Here is a 14,576-nt window from a genome sequence, read left to right on the forward strand (position 1 = left end):
TAATTTTAGGCCCATTGCGTCGCGCGTTGATAGTTGGTTCATGTCCCGGTTCCGGATTTTCGAACGTCCTTGCGTATGATTTAATATCTTGTAATTTGTGTTTCGCGGCTTGTACTCTTATAATTTTGAGACGTTTCTTATCAATAAATTGAACCTCTTGGATTGTACTTTGTACTTTTTAGTTTTTTGGTCGTTTGCGTCTTCAAATCGTCGAATTTGTCTTTTGTATTCACCTTTTATTATTTAAACGAATATCACTTGTAAATAGAACAATTGCAACCAAAAGCTTGTCTTTCTTGACGGATAATGCTATGAAATATATATTCGTTTTTAGCATTATCAAGCACATAAATAAGTCTCTAAAAGCTAAGAAGAAGGGAGAAAGAAAGTAAGAAAATGGTTTACAAGAGAACCTGGAAGGGCATTATCAGCAGTACCCTCATTGGAATCAGCAACTTCAACAAGTCCTTCGCCAACATTTGGATCCGCCAAACCAGAATCCAACTTCAACTTCTTCGCAGTAGGAACATATGGAAGGGCCTCCTTCTTCACACTAACACCAGCCCTGTTTCTGCTAGATATCCTAGCCCTAACACCCTTCCAAGCAACAGAACTCAACAAACCCTCACCTGGATCACTAGAACCAGCAGTACTCAATCTCAAAACACCCTTACCTGTGACCTTTGGCTTCGAGGAAGCAGCATCACCAGTTTCAAATTTGGGTTTACTATGAACCTCCATAAAACCCGAGCAAGTAGGGGATCCAACATCCTTTGCAACTTGAGAAATAGCTTGGGCAGCAACGGTGATTTCTTTATGACCATGAGATTTAACGGCGTTTCTTAAAGACATCTCTGCAATAAAAAGCATGTAAAATCAGAAAGAGGGAAAAATAAACATAAACCATGGTAGGGTAACAACACATACCCTTCTCCTCACAAAAAAACACAGGATTCTTCTACCCTTACTCCCAACTCGGTGCCATTCCAAGTTTTAACAAGATGGAATCAAGATAAGAATAAGCAAGAATAGGATGATGGCATATCCTCATAAACAAAGAATCACTGGTAAAACCATCAGGAACAGGATCCCTGAACTCATGAGGCACTTTTGCATTCTCCTTATCACATACAGAAGGGAATTTGGAAGGTTGAAAGAAAGATTTTTTTCATATAAACAAAAGAAGATTTTCAATTACAGACATCTGGCCTGTAGGGCGAAAAACACACATAAGGGTTTTGAGAAACCCCCTTTCTCTTCTTACGCTTTGCTACAGTTACCCATTCACTGGCATCATTGGTTTGAAAGAAACAACGGAACAAATCGACATGAGGTTCACCCCCATACTCCCGGTACATCACTTCAAAAGACATTATCTTTTTCGTAGCTAACGAATGTAAAAAAGTGACATGCACGGAGAAGTAGTTTAAAATGCTCAAGTAAAACTCAGACACAGGAACCCTAACGTTACACTCAGAAAAGATTTGAGTATAAACATCGACGCGATCGTCGAGAAATTGGAGAATAGTTTGATCTTTACCAGGAATTATCATAACTCCCTCAGATAACACTAGGGTTGTAGTCAGTTCGGATAAATAGAGGGGAGTAACGCTACTAGTAAAAACATCAATACCTAATTTCGGACGCATAGCTGTAAGAAAAATTAAAAAGAAAGGAAGTGAAATTACTTGAGCAACAATGGTGGAAGATGATAATTGGAATAAGAGGAAGAAGTAATGATAAGTGAAGAGGGAGAAACCACTTATTACACAGCCGAATCGATGTCAAATCAATTCAGAAACTCCTCGGTAACTGCAAAAGCATATTGAAAAGACAACCGTACCCCCAAAAATAAGAAGAAAATAATAAGACCAAGAGGGGCAAAATGGTAATTGAAGATAGAAGAAAGCCATTCCTGACGTTAAATCAACATCACAGTACCATAAGAGTTTAACTTCACGAAGCTTCAAGAGACGCTTCGTCAACTTAAACTGGGGGGGTTGATAGTGTACCCCCACTGAGCACGAAGTAAATATGTACGAAGAAAGGAATGAAGGGAATATGTGAAGCCAAGCCATAGCGAAGCGGTGGCATCGAGTTTCACGCACCGAACCTCGAACTTACAAGAATCAACTACAGTTCCCCCATACTAGATCGATGGGTCAACTATACAAAGATAGAAAGAAGACAACGAAGCTTTCACTTTGTAAGGAGCCGAAAAGGAAAATTCAACTAATGCTTCCAAGTTCCATTGGGAACTAGCAACCTCAAGGGAAGAGAAAACTCCCCTACAAATAAGAACACTAAATGGAAGAAGATTTCATTCAATCTGTCAATCGAATGTCATACATTAACAACTCCAGCTCTCTTTCAATGGCGTAAAACAGTTCGTATACTCGCTACCTTCGGGGAATCGCCAACGAAGAGAGATTCACCTTTAATTCACCCGTATTTAATCATTTCCGTGATCTAAAGTTGGTATTCTTATCTCTTCGATAAGGTTCACCAAGAATTGTACAAACAGATATGTTAACAAATACGGAGTAACTAGGATGCTACTGGGAGAATGAGTAAAAGATCCGATGCATTAAGTTATATGTTTGTAGGAAGTGGCATATGCTATATATTCTGAATTTGTAATTTTGTTTGTTTTAGGGATAGCTTAAGCATTAGATCTGATGCTTTAAGTTACTCCCTCCGTCCCCATTTAATTGTCACCAGACAAAAAATACACAGTTTTAGAAAATTTCACTAACTTCATTCTCCACCAATAAAATATTTTCTCTCTCCACCATAACCTCTTTTGATTGGTTAAAATATAAGTGGACAATTAAAATGGGACGTCCCAAAATAGTATAATGGACAATAATATAGGAACGGAGGGAGTATATGTTTGTAGGAAGTGGCATATGCTATATATCCTGAATTTGCCAATCTATCTATATCTATATCTATATTATATAAAATAGCAATGTCAACTTCACCTAATCATTTTTCAAAAATTTTAAATGGAGTAAAATGGACCATTGGATTAACTTCTCACTTTCAATAACAATATTTGATTACATTGATCACTCAATAATTGTCTCTCTCATCCATTTTTAATGTTCATTGACAGAAATACCCTCTAAATATCCCGTACACAATGAAAATACGGGGTCTGGGACTTTTTCATTCTCACAAAAATCATTCAAAGCAAAAACACACAATAAGCTTTCTCTGTAAATCTCTTACGCAACCACAAAATTGACGATGCAATTATGGGTAACTTCTATTCAATTAGGGATTTGTATAAATAGGGTTCATGAAGCATGAAGCATGAAGCATTAGGGTTCATAGGTTACAATCGTCAATCACAAGCGCTCCGTCAACAGGCAAAATTAAATTAGGGTTTATTCTGGTGCAATCGATTCGTCAACAGGCAAAATTAAATTAGGGTCTATTCTGGTGTAATCGATTTGAGTCCTCAAGATTACTGAAAAAGACAGGTTTTATTATTTTTTTTGTTAAACCGCTAATACTACTCTTTGATTTTTTTAATGTTTTAAGCTATTATGATATCAATGTGTTCCTACATACGTATATATTCAGTGTGTGTTTTTTGCTTCAAAATCGGGGTGTTCCTTTTTTAACAGTCAGGTGAATATGCATTGTTTATAAACCAAGAGAAGTGAATACATGGCATATTCATTATATGCTGATCTCCAGTCGCTTATGATTTGTACACTTCTTTTTTAAAGCTGTCGATTAGTGGTTGAAACTAGGTTATCCATGACCTTTACTTGATTCTAGAGTTTTTCTTGGTTAATTCATAGAACTAAATTATTTGGCAATATGATTAAGTCATAGTGAAAAAGTGGTATATCTATTATTTAGATTTATTACAAAGTGGCAGGTTGCTGCAGGTTATGTTCTTTATTCATCAGCTACCATAATGTGCACGAGTGTCGGAACTGGTAGATATGCGTTCACTTAACGTCGTACGATTGGAGACTTTGTTCTCACACATCCAAACATTAATATTCTTCCTCGAGGTAATTCAATTTGTCTATTAGGGGTTAAGATGTTTGAGTTGTTATATTATGTACTATAACTGTAATTTGATTCTGATAGGCTTTAAAAGCATATGTTAAATTGGATTTATCGTTGAACTCTTTTAAAGATCACTATTCTGTGTATAGTATTGTTTTAAAGTTGTATACAAACCTACAAAATAATGAATACTACAAAACATCAATGTACGTTCTAACTAACATCGCTAAAATATGTTGAACCAGTTTCACAAAACTGATGCAACATCTAGCAGACTATCCTTAATTCCTAAGTATTTTCCATTTGCTTTAAATGTAGTATATGAAAGTATGAATATCACTACCAACAATTATTGTGTTGAACTAATTCTATTGTAGTTTAAAACTAATTTTGCAGATCAAGTAACGAAGAGAGTATATGAATACATGAATGAATTGGAACAGATGTTTTTTTGGAAGTTTTGGCTCAACATGGAGGTTTAAACCAATGCTACTTGGTTGAATTAATGGATTAATCCTGGATAGTCAATTGTTGGGTCAATGGGAAGGTATTTATTGTTTGTTGTTTTTGGTTTTATTGGTATTTATTAGTAATGATCTGTTGAGTTAGAACCGGATCAAATTCAACTATTTTACTTATGAGTGGTTTAATTTTGGGTCCAGTTTTATCTAAAAAAGTCAAAAATAGGTAAATCACTACAAGTCATCTATGGTCAATTTATTACTATAATGTTAGAAAAGCAGCCATGAATACATAATCTATTTTTAGTTCATACTACCTTTTAAGCTTATAATTAACGGTTAATTTATATGTGCTTTTTTCTTAAGTTGACATGAATGTGTTTATGGGTCAAACTTGTTATCCACACAGTAGTACTACACAATGACACATTTTGACCCGTTACCCAATCCTTTTCTTGTGACGATCCGGAAATTTTCGACCAAATTTAAACTTAATTTTTATATAGTTTCGACAAGATAAGCAAAGTCTGTTAGGTTGTCTCTCAAAAATTTTGAACTATTTCATATATTCATTTGACTTTCGACCATTCTCGACGATTCACGAACAACTATTTATAAATAGATATGTGTGTATATATATAAATAATAATTGGAAGTATAATTTGAAATATTTATTGTTATTGTTATGATATATGATATTATAATAATTATTATTTAAAGCATATCTATATATACATAAGAGTATATTAAAAATAAATATTAAATGATTGTAATACTCATTGGACGTTTCAATTATTATTTAGAGAAGTTTAATTCGAACTTATATGATTTTAAAATAAACGGTGATCCGAGAATGAGTTCTATAAATTTTAGGCTTACTAAAAATGTATTTAGGATTTAGTTATTAAATTTTGACATTTTTTATTTTACCCAGAATCGAGCGGGACAGTTAATGTAATTTTTTATTTATTTAATAATTTAATGATCGAATTTTATACCATAATGACCTAAATAAATAAATATAAGTATCATAAAAATTTAGAATTTATCTGAATACTTTTATTCGCCACTAAGTAACAACGGTGTATGATATAATAGTCCGTGAAATCTGTCGGTAGAAGATTACAAATGGGACGGCTGCTGAATTATTTAAGGAACTAATTGAAACTTCGCACAATTGAAGTGCATGCATTATTGTTTTAGTTTTAATATAATATAATATAAGTACATATATATGTGTGGTACATATATTACAAATCATTCGTCAATCAACCAACAATTTACTGTTCTTGATTGGTTGTAAATATCTTATATATAACTCATTCCTATCATTCAATTAGTATTACTTAATTCTGTTTTCTTTTCTTCTTAAACCCAACATCAATCCACATCATGTTCTTATTGAGCTACTATCACTCTTTGAGCCGAGATCATCTTTGGCTCACCACCATCGAGACCCATCTCTAACAAGTATTCGATTTCCTTCTACTTTCTAACCGAGGAACACAACAAACCCACTTAAGCAAACTCTACATTTATACACCCCAATCGCCATTCACTCTCTTCTCTAGTACTAGGATCGATCACCTCCTTTGTCCACTTTCAAATCACAACCCTATACCACCGGATACTACCATAACAATCGCTACCATCACCACCTCTTACCACGATCACCACCACCTACGGTTAACCATCACGGTGAACACCACCTTAAAAACCACCTTCTTTGATGAAACCCTTACACCACCACCATGTCATTCGTCACCACCACCACCAAACTATTTACGCTGCCACAACTAAACTTGTTTAGTTTGTTCTGTACGAGGTAACCCGATATCACTATTTCTTTTTATTACCTTAATCACCACACCACCGATGCTTATTTTATGTTCCTGATCTTAATCAAATTGAGCTGTAACATATGAGATTTTGTTACCTAATCATCACTAGATCACTCACCACTTTTGTTGTAGCAACTTGCAACTATTGTTATACCTATGATCAACTGTTTTAACTGCAAGACCAAACCCACCCAAGTCAGCCATTATACAACCCAAAACCCGCCACCAAAGCTGTTTAAACAGCCTGCTGTGACAGCTATTTATCTGTTTATTTTTTCATCAAATATCTCAACAATTGTGTACAACTCGAGAATACAATATATGTTGCTTTCCATCTAGCCGGTTATCAATTGCAGTCGGGTATTCTGATTAAACTCTCCATCTGTTTTCTTTCGCTTTAGGATCTTGTTTCAATACAAAACAAAAACCAAACCTGTTGCTATCTTTTTCTTTTACTGTTTTAATCAAAACCAAAACCTCATCGTTATTCATGTTTTCCTGATTCCTGCTTCGTTTCGAACAGCAAAAAGGTTGTGTATCCGTTTATGTTTCAGAACGTGACCATATTATAATAATGATGATAATAGATATAAGATGATGGTAAGGGAAAGTGTTGATAAATAATTGAGATAACTAGTGACTGTATTTTTATTCCAGCAAATTGCTTCACGTGGGACAACTTAAAAACTTTATGGCCGACATTATAAAGATAGAGAGCTAGCGTTTTGTTTTTTTAATACTCCGTATTTGATTTAATCTGCGAAACCTAAACAAACTTCCATTGGACCTTGGGCCGTGTTTGTTTATGATGTTGGGCCACCATATTCTATTTCCTAGTTGGGCTAAAATTCAACTCATGTTTCTCATTGGGCCATATCACCACTTGTGTGGTTTCTCTATTAATCAACTGCAACTGCAGTTTCTTTTTTTCTGTTTTCTTACGAAACCAAGAACGATGGGTGTAAAGACGATGATGATGACGATGATGATGGCGTTTATTACGATTAGATGATTAGATAATTAAGTTGATTAGATGATTAGATTAGGATGATGATAATAATGACGATGTAATATATTGATGATGATACTATGGTGTAACGATGACGATGATTAAGAAGAGATGGAATTTGAGGTTGTGATGACCTGCGTATTTTTTTCCCGTTTCTATCTCATCTGCCGTTTCAATATTTCCGTAACCAAAACCAAACTCACGAAACTTTTACTTTTGGATCGGCTACATTGTTGGAATTGTGATAAGATTTGGGCCATGACAATGTTATGATTAATTGTTGGGCCGTGACATTTATTTGGTTTTGAATTTAGAAAAAGAAGAACATAACAGAAATTACGGGTTATGTGATTAAAGTTAGGAGTTATTTCAGAAATAACAAAACAGATCGATGGTTAAGGAGATTGTGTGTTTAGCGAGAGGTTGCGGGTTCGAGTCCGGGCAGTGGCGTTTTATTTTTAGAAGCTTGTTTCTTCAAAGGTTGTATTCTAAAATTTTTATTATTATTATTATTATTATTATTATTATTATTATATTATTATTATTATTATTATTATTATTATTATTATTATTATTATTATTATTATTATTATTATTATTATTATTATAATATTATCATTATTATTATTATTATTATTATTATAAAAATAATACATTTTATTATTATTATCATTAATATTATTATTACTATCATTTTTATAATTATTATTATCTTTATTATTATTATTATTATTATTATTATTATTACTATTATTAACATTAATATATTTATTAACAAGTATTATTATTAAGTATTATTAGTATTAAGAATTTTTATCAAAATTAGTATTTTTATTGTAAAAATAATACAACTTTTTATCTTATTATTATTACTACCATTATTAAAATTTCTATATATTTTAGTATTATTATCATTTTTATTATCAGTATTAACATTATTATTAGTATTATCATTATTATTATAAGTATCATTATTATTAATACTATTCCTATTATTAATATTATAACAAATAAATATTAATTATATATAAATATATTTAATACATATAACATAACTATATTAATATTTTAAAAGTATATATAAAATAAATATACTTAATTAATTAATAAAACCTATAAATTATTAAATATAACAATTATATCACTAATAATATATAAATTTGTTCGAATATAATTATTTGTGTTAATATATATATAAATGATATAGGTTCGTGAATCCAAGGCCAACCCTACACTTGTTCAAAGCCGTCATATGTATTTTTACTACAAAATACAGTATAGTGAGTTTCATTACTCCCTTTTTAAATGTTTTTGCAATATATATTTTTGGGACTGAGAATACATGCGCTTTTATAAATGTTTTACGAAATAGACACAAGTAATCAAAACTACATTATATGGTTGAATGATCGAAGCCGAATATGCCCCTTTTTGCTTGGTAGCCTAAGAATTAGTAAAACGATCTACTAATTGACGCGAATCCTAAAGATAGATCTATTGGGCCTAACAAACCCAATCCATGGTTGCGGATGCTTTAGTACTTCGATGTTGTTTTATCATGTCCGATGGATGTCCCGGAATGATAGGGGATATTCTTATATGCATCTTGTTAATGTCGGTTACCAGGTGTTCAATCCATATGAATGATTTTTGTCTCTATGCATGGGACGTATATTTATGAGAAATGGAAATGAAAATCTTGTGGTCTATTAAAATGATGAAAATGATCGATTATGATAAACTAATGAACTCACCAATCTTTTGGTTGACACTTTAAAGCATGTTTATTCTCAGGTATGAAAGAAATCTTCCGCTGTGCATTTGCTCATTTTAGAGATATTACTTGGAGTCCTTCATGACATATTTCAAAAGACGTTGCATTCGAATCGTTGAGTTCATCAAGATTATTTTTAAGTCAATTATAGTTTGATATATTATGAAATGGTATGCATGCCGTCAACTTTCGATGTAATGAAAGTTTGTCTTTTTAAAAAACGAATGCAATGTTTGTAAAATGTATCATATATAGGTCAAGTACCTCGCGATGTAACCAATTGTAATGTATCTGTCCAGGTGGATTAGGACGGGTCCTTTCAGTTGGTATCAGAGCGGTGGTCTTAGCGAGTCAGGTCTTGCATTAGTGTGTCTAACTGATAGTTGTTTAGATGCATTAGTAAGTTTGGACTTCGACCGTGTCTGCATGTCAAAAGTTTTGCTTATCATTTCGTGTCGAAAATTATTTACTTATCATCCTTAGGAAATTACCTGCTTATCATTCCTAGTCTAGACACATCTTACTGCATTGATTGCATGAATAGTGTATAGACAAAATTCATATCTTAGCGTATCTGTTAATCTATATCTTAGTGTATCTGTTACTATAAACTTTGCCTGTCAGTTCCGAAAAATCCTCCGTAACTTATGAGATTTTGGAATATCAAACTAAGTCCTATAATCTATTGCATATCGAAAATCAATTCCCTGATCGCACCAGATGGATCCCTCAACCAGTTCGAGTCCTTCGGATTCCGATAAGCTATTCCGATAGTCGTTCCGACCGCTATTCTGATATGGATATTCACCTAAGCTCCGAAAGCAGCGTAACCGGAATTGATCAACCAATTAGACATCACCTATTTTGGACGAAATGGGGATGGGTTCGTAGTCGACTTAATCAATGGAGACGAGAAGAAGACGATCCTTTCCATCAACCAAATTCACCTCTTAGCGAAGAACATGAAGCACTTACCCGCGAACCTGTTCGTGATACTATTTTCTCTCTCATTTCCAGAGTATCTCGCTACGATTATATTCTATCTAAAATTCTAAACCTTATTCATTCGCTCGTTCCAACCGACAATCATCCCAGAATAATATAAGAAATCAACGAACTTCGCGCTCGAGTAATTAATTTGGAGAATATGGTGCAAAACTTACCAGTTTCAGCAACAGCACCGGCTCCAACAGTACCACCAACAACCCAAGTTTCAACATCACACACCTCGACATCACAATCTGTACCTCGAGCATCAACGTCGTACGCACCATAGATACCAAGGAGTACTAATAAGAATCAACGATGAAGTATTGATTCATAACTTCATTGGAGAAACATTCTGCAGCGATTATGTAATCTCTAAAGTCTTAGAGATTATTTAATCTAGTTCCAACCGAAAAAGCAAATGAGATTAATATCATATTAACTCATTAAATCCATGATTACATCTGAAGAAAATATATATGTATATATATGTTTTCATAAAGGTTGTAATTAAAAATTCTTTTGTACAAACTGTTAATGGTGAAAATATTTTAACGGGTAGTTAATACCCGAGGAATATTTAGATTTCACATTAATAAGTTACACTGTACATTCTTCGAATCTGATTCAACAGTCATTTACTATCCTACTTACATCCACAAGATATACGTATCCGTTCATGAAAGGACCCGTTCATATACATTTTATAAACGATTCACAATAGTTGATTTCATTGCGAGGTACTTACCTCTATATGATACATTTTACAAACATTGCATTCGTTTTTAAAAGACAAACTTTCATTTACATCGAAAGTTGACGGCATGCTTACACTTTCATAATATATCCATCTATAATTGACTTAATAATAATCTTGATGAACTCGACGACTCGAATGCAATGTCTTTTGAAATATGTCATGAATGACTCCAAGTAATGTCTCTAATATGAGCTAATGCACAGCGAAAGATTTTTTTCATACCTGAGAATAAACATGCTTTCAAGTGTCAACCAAAAGGTTGGTGAGTTCATTAGTTTATCATAATCGATCATTTTCATCATTTTAATAGACCACAAGATTTTCATTTTCATTTCTCATAAAAATACGTCCCATGCATAGAGACAAAAATATTCATTCATATGGATTGAACACCTGGTAACCGACATTAACAAGATGCATATAAGAATATCCCCTATCATTCCAGAAAATCCTTCGGACATGATAAAAACAACATCGAAGTACTAAAGCATCCGGTACTTTGGATGGGGTTCGTTAGGCCCAATAGATCTATCTTTAGGATTCGCGTCAATTAGTAGATCGGTTTACTAATTCTTAGGTTACCAAGTAAAAGGGGCATATTCGGCTTCGATCATTATAATGTAGTTTCGATTACTTGTGTCTATTTCGTAAAATATTTATAAAAGCAGCGCATGTATTCTCAGTCCCAAAAATATATATTGCAAAAGCATTTAAAAAGGGAGCAAATGAAACTCACTATACTGTATTTTGTAGTAAAAATACATATGACGACATTGAACAAGTGCAGGGTTGGCCTCGAATTCACGAACCTATATCATTTATATATATATTAACACATATAATCATAATCGAAAAAGTTATATTTTAATATATATATTATTTCAATCGTTTATATTTTTATATCTATATGTATACTTTTATATAAGTATCTTAATAACAATTTTTTTTTATTGTAATAATAATAATAATATTATTATTATTAATAGTAATATTGTTGATAATGTTAATATAATTCTTATATTAATAATGATACTAGTAATTAGTTAAAATGATAGTAATGATGATAATAATATTAATGTTAAAAATAATATAATATTAATAATAATGTTAATGTTAATGGTAATAATAATACTTATCTTTAATAATAATAATGATGTGGTAATAATAATTTCAATAATAATATTAATATTAATAAAAGTAATAATAATAATAATAAATAGAAGTTCTACCTCAAAACGAAAATGGCTTAAAAAAAATAATGCCCCTGTCCGGGCTCGAACCCGCGACCTCTCGTTCACTTGCCAACTCCCTAACCATGCCTCTATTCCTCAATTTCTGTTTTAATTCATGAGTTTAATTTATCTAACTCGTCATCATCTAAAACACCATCAGTATCACAATATTATCATCGTCCTCTTCATGGCTCAACATATACATGGCGTAATATGTATCATGTATCCTTTCATCTTCATTATTAATAGAAATGGAACAAATGGAAACGCCACAGCAGCTATTCGTCATTATTATGTATATCCTAGTCCAAGTTTAATCTAGCCCAATAGTTCCAGGCCTAATACTCAATTCCAGGCCCAACAACAATTGAAATGCGTGGCCCAACAAATGAACCATGACTCGGCCCAAGAAGATAGCAAACCCGTATATGTATTCGATGTATACCTTATATAACGCCATCCCTATACATTTTACAATCTAAATGTGAAATGCAAACATCAACTTCTAGTTGCTAAAAGTGTCGGCCACTTTGTTATTGTATATTCCAAATTCGATAGTGCCCTTATATTATAAACCGTCCCACTTCTCAAATAATAAAAAAAAATGGTTCTTTAAATTTGTTGAAACAATAAATAAATAAAGGAAAGGTGCTGCAGCCGTATGCATTTCATCATGGGTGACGAATTTTGTGGTGCTTTTTTTTTCGAAGCAAAAACAAACAGTGAGCATAGCAAGAATAACAGCTGTACATATCAAGTTGGAATCCAAGGTTACTTTCCATCCTCCCCATTACTTTTGTTTGAAGAAAAAATAATACTTGATTTGTTGGTGGCTCCAACAATCCATTAAATCGATTTCTTTATAATTAAGTGGGGTTATTCACCTTGTAGTTGTTGGCCAATGAAGAGTATTTTATCATTAAACAGCCCACGTTCAATTTGTTACCATCAACATGTCAACCGGTATTATAAAAAGGGGTGTTTGGCATGGGACGATTAAAAAAAATAATAACAAGCACAGCAGCATGCAGCAGGAGCATTTCATGTTGGCGAGTTGGTGATGGTTGTTCACTACCCAATCAGAGAGAAGAGGAAGGACAAGTGGTGATTGCGTATGATCTAACGTGATGGTTTCCGAAGGTGAATACAATGGTATTGTGTTTTAAATCTTCCAATGTATGATCTGCATATGTATATATATGCATATATAAAAATAAATTAGTTAGATGTATTGTGGTTCGAATTTGAAATAAGATCTTGGTGTTGCAGGTGCGTGATCATGGGTGGCTTCATGGTGTTGGTCCATCAAAAAGAAAAAATAATAATAAAAAGAAGGTATGTATATATATCTAGTATATATGTGTATGAATATATCTTTATAGAGAAAGATAGATAGTGAGAGTGAATTGGTGGCGAGATGTTGATGAATTGGGTTCTCTTCGTTTTTATTTGCATGTATATATCTAGGGATATAAACAAAGGTAGATAGGGATAGATATGGATGGCGAACAGAAATTGGATTCTTCATGTAGATGATTGATTGATTTGTAGCAAATGAAGGACGCCGACAGCAATATTCGATCAGGAAGAAGTTGAAGAGAATAATAAAAGCAGATTGGATTTGTACGATTGATATTGATATCTAACAAACTGGAGACAGAAACAAATTTGGTTACAGTGTCGATGGGGATATGAAACAGAATGAATAATTCTTCCAATGTGATATATAAATGATTTTGTTTTATAATGTGAATTGATCGAGTTTTATAGTATTAAAGTTGTCAGAAGATTCAAGCAGACAAGAGGAAAGGAAAGAAGAAGAAGAGAAGAAAGAAATAAATAACTACAAAGTTGAAAATGTACCCAAACAGATTTTGGATACGTCTGTAACTGAATTTGTTTTTGTAATAGATTTTAGAGACATGAAAATAAATTATCTACAGAATGATGGCAACATGAAACTGATTAGTACTTATTTTTCTTGATTTATATTTTATATAATAAATACTAATAATTAATAAATATATATTAGTTATAATAATAATTATAACAATAAATAATAAATAATAATGATACTAATAATAAGGATGATAATAATCATATTAATAATAAAATGTATTATTTCCTAACAATAATAATGGTTTTAATAAGTGTAGTAAAGATGAAGATAATAATAGTAAAATGATATTAATATTATTATTAATGGTACTAATAATAATATAAATTATAATAATATTAATATTATTAAAGATAATAATAATATTACCAATAATAATATAACAACTTATACATATCAAATTTCATATTTATATCGTAATATTATTAATACTAATTTTAATATTAATATTAATTAATATTAACACTAATAATAATATTGATATAGCAGCTATATTTAATTTGTAAGTTTAATATAATAATATTTCATATTATTAATTATGTAATACTTTTATTATAATATATTATATTTGAATATTTCATTT

At 31.9% G+C, this 14,576-nt stretch overlaps 1 long non-coding RNA gene across 3 annotated transcripts; it reads left to right on the plus strand.

Moving 5' to 3' along the window:
- The first annotated feature begins 3,194 nt into the window (after positions 1-3,194).
- On the plus strand, positions 3,195-13,222 carry LOC139898708 (uncharacterized). 3 transcript variants are annotated; one of them, XR_011777112.1, is made up of 5 exons: positions 3,195-3,488; positions 3,906-4,034; positions 4,429-4,579; positions 12,807-12,866; positions 12,988-13,222. It is a non-coding gene; the product is annotated as an uncharacterized lncRNA (long non-coding RNA). The 3 variants fall into 3 exon arrangements; XR_011777111.1 differs by lacking the exons at positions 12,807-12,866; positions 12,988-13,222 and adding an exon at positions 9,138-9,297; XR_011777110.1 differs by lacking the exons at positions 12,807-12,866; positions 12,988-13,222 and having other exon boundaries at positions 4,429-4,818.
- Positions 13,223-14,576: the final 1,354 nt, after the last annotated feature.

This window comes from Rutidosis leptorrhynchoides, chromosome 3, assembly GCF_046630445.1.
Source record: "Rutidosis leptorrhynchoides isolate AG116_Rl617_1_P2 chromosome 3, CSIRO_AGI_Rlap_v1, whole genome shotgun sequence".
NCBI classification, from domain to species: domain Eukaryota; kingdom Viridiplantae; phylum Streptophyta; class Magnoliopsida; order Asterales; family Asteraceae; genus Rutidosis; species Rutidosis leptorrhynchoides.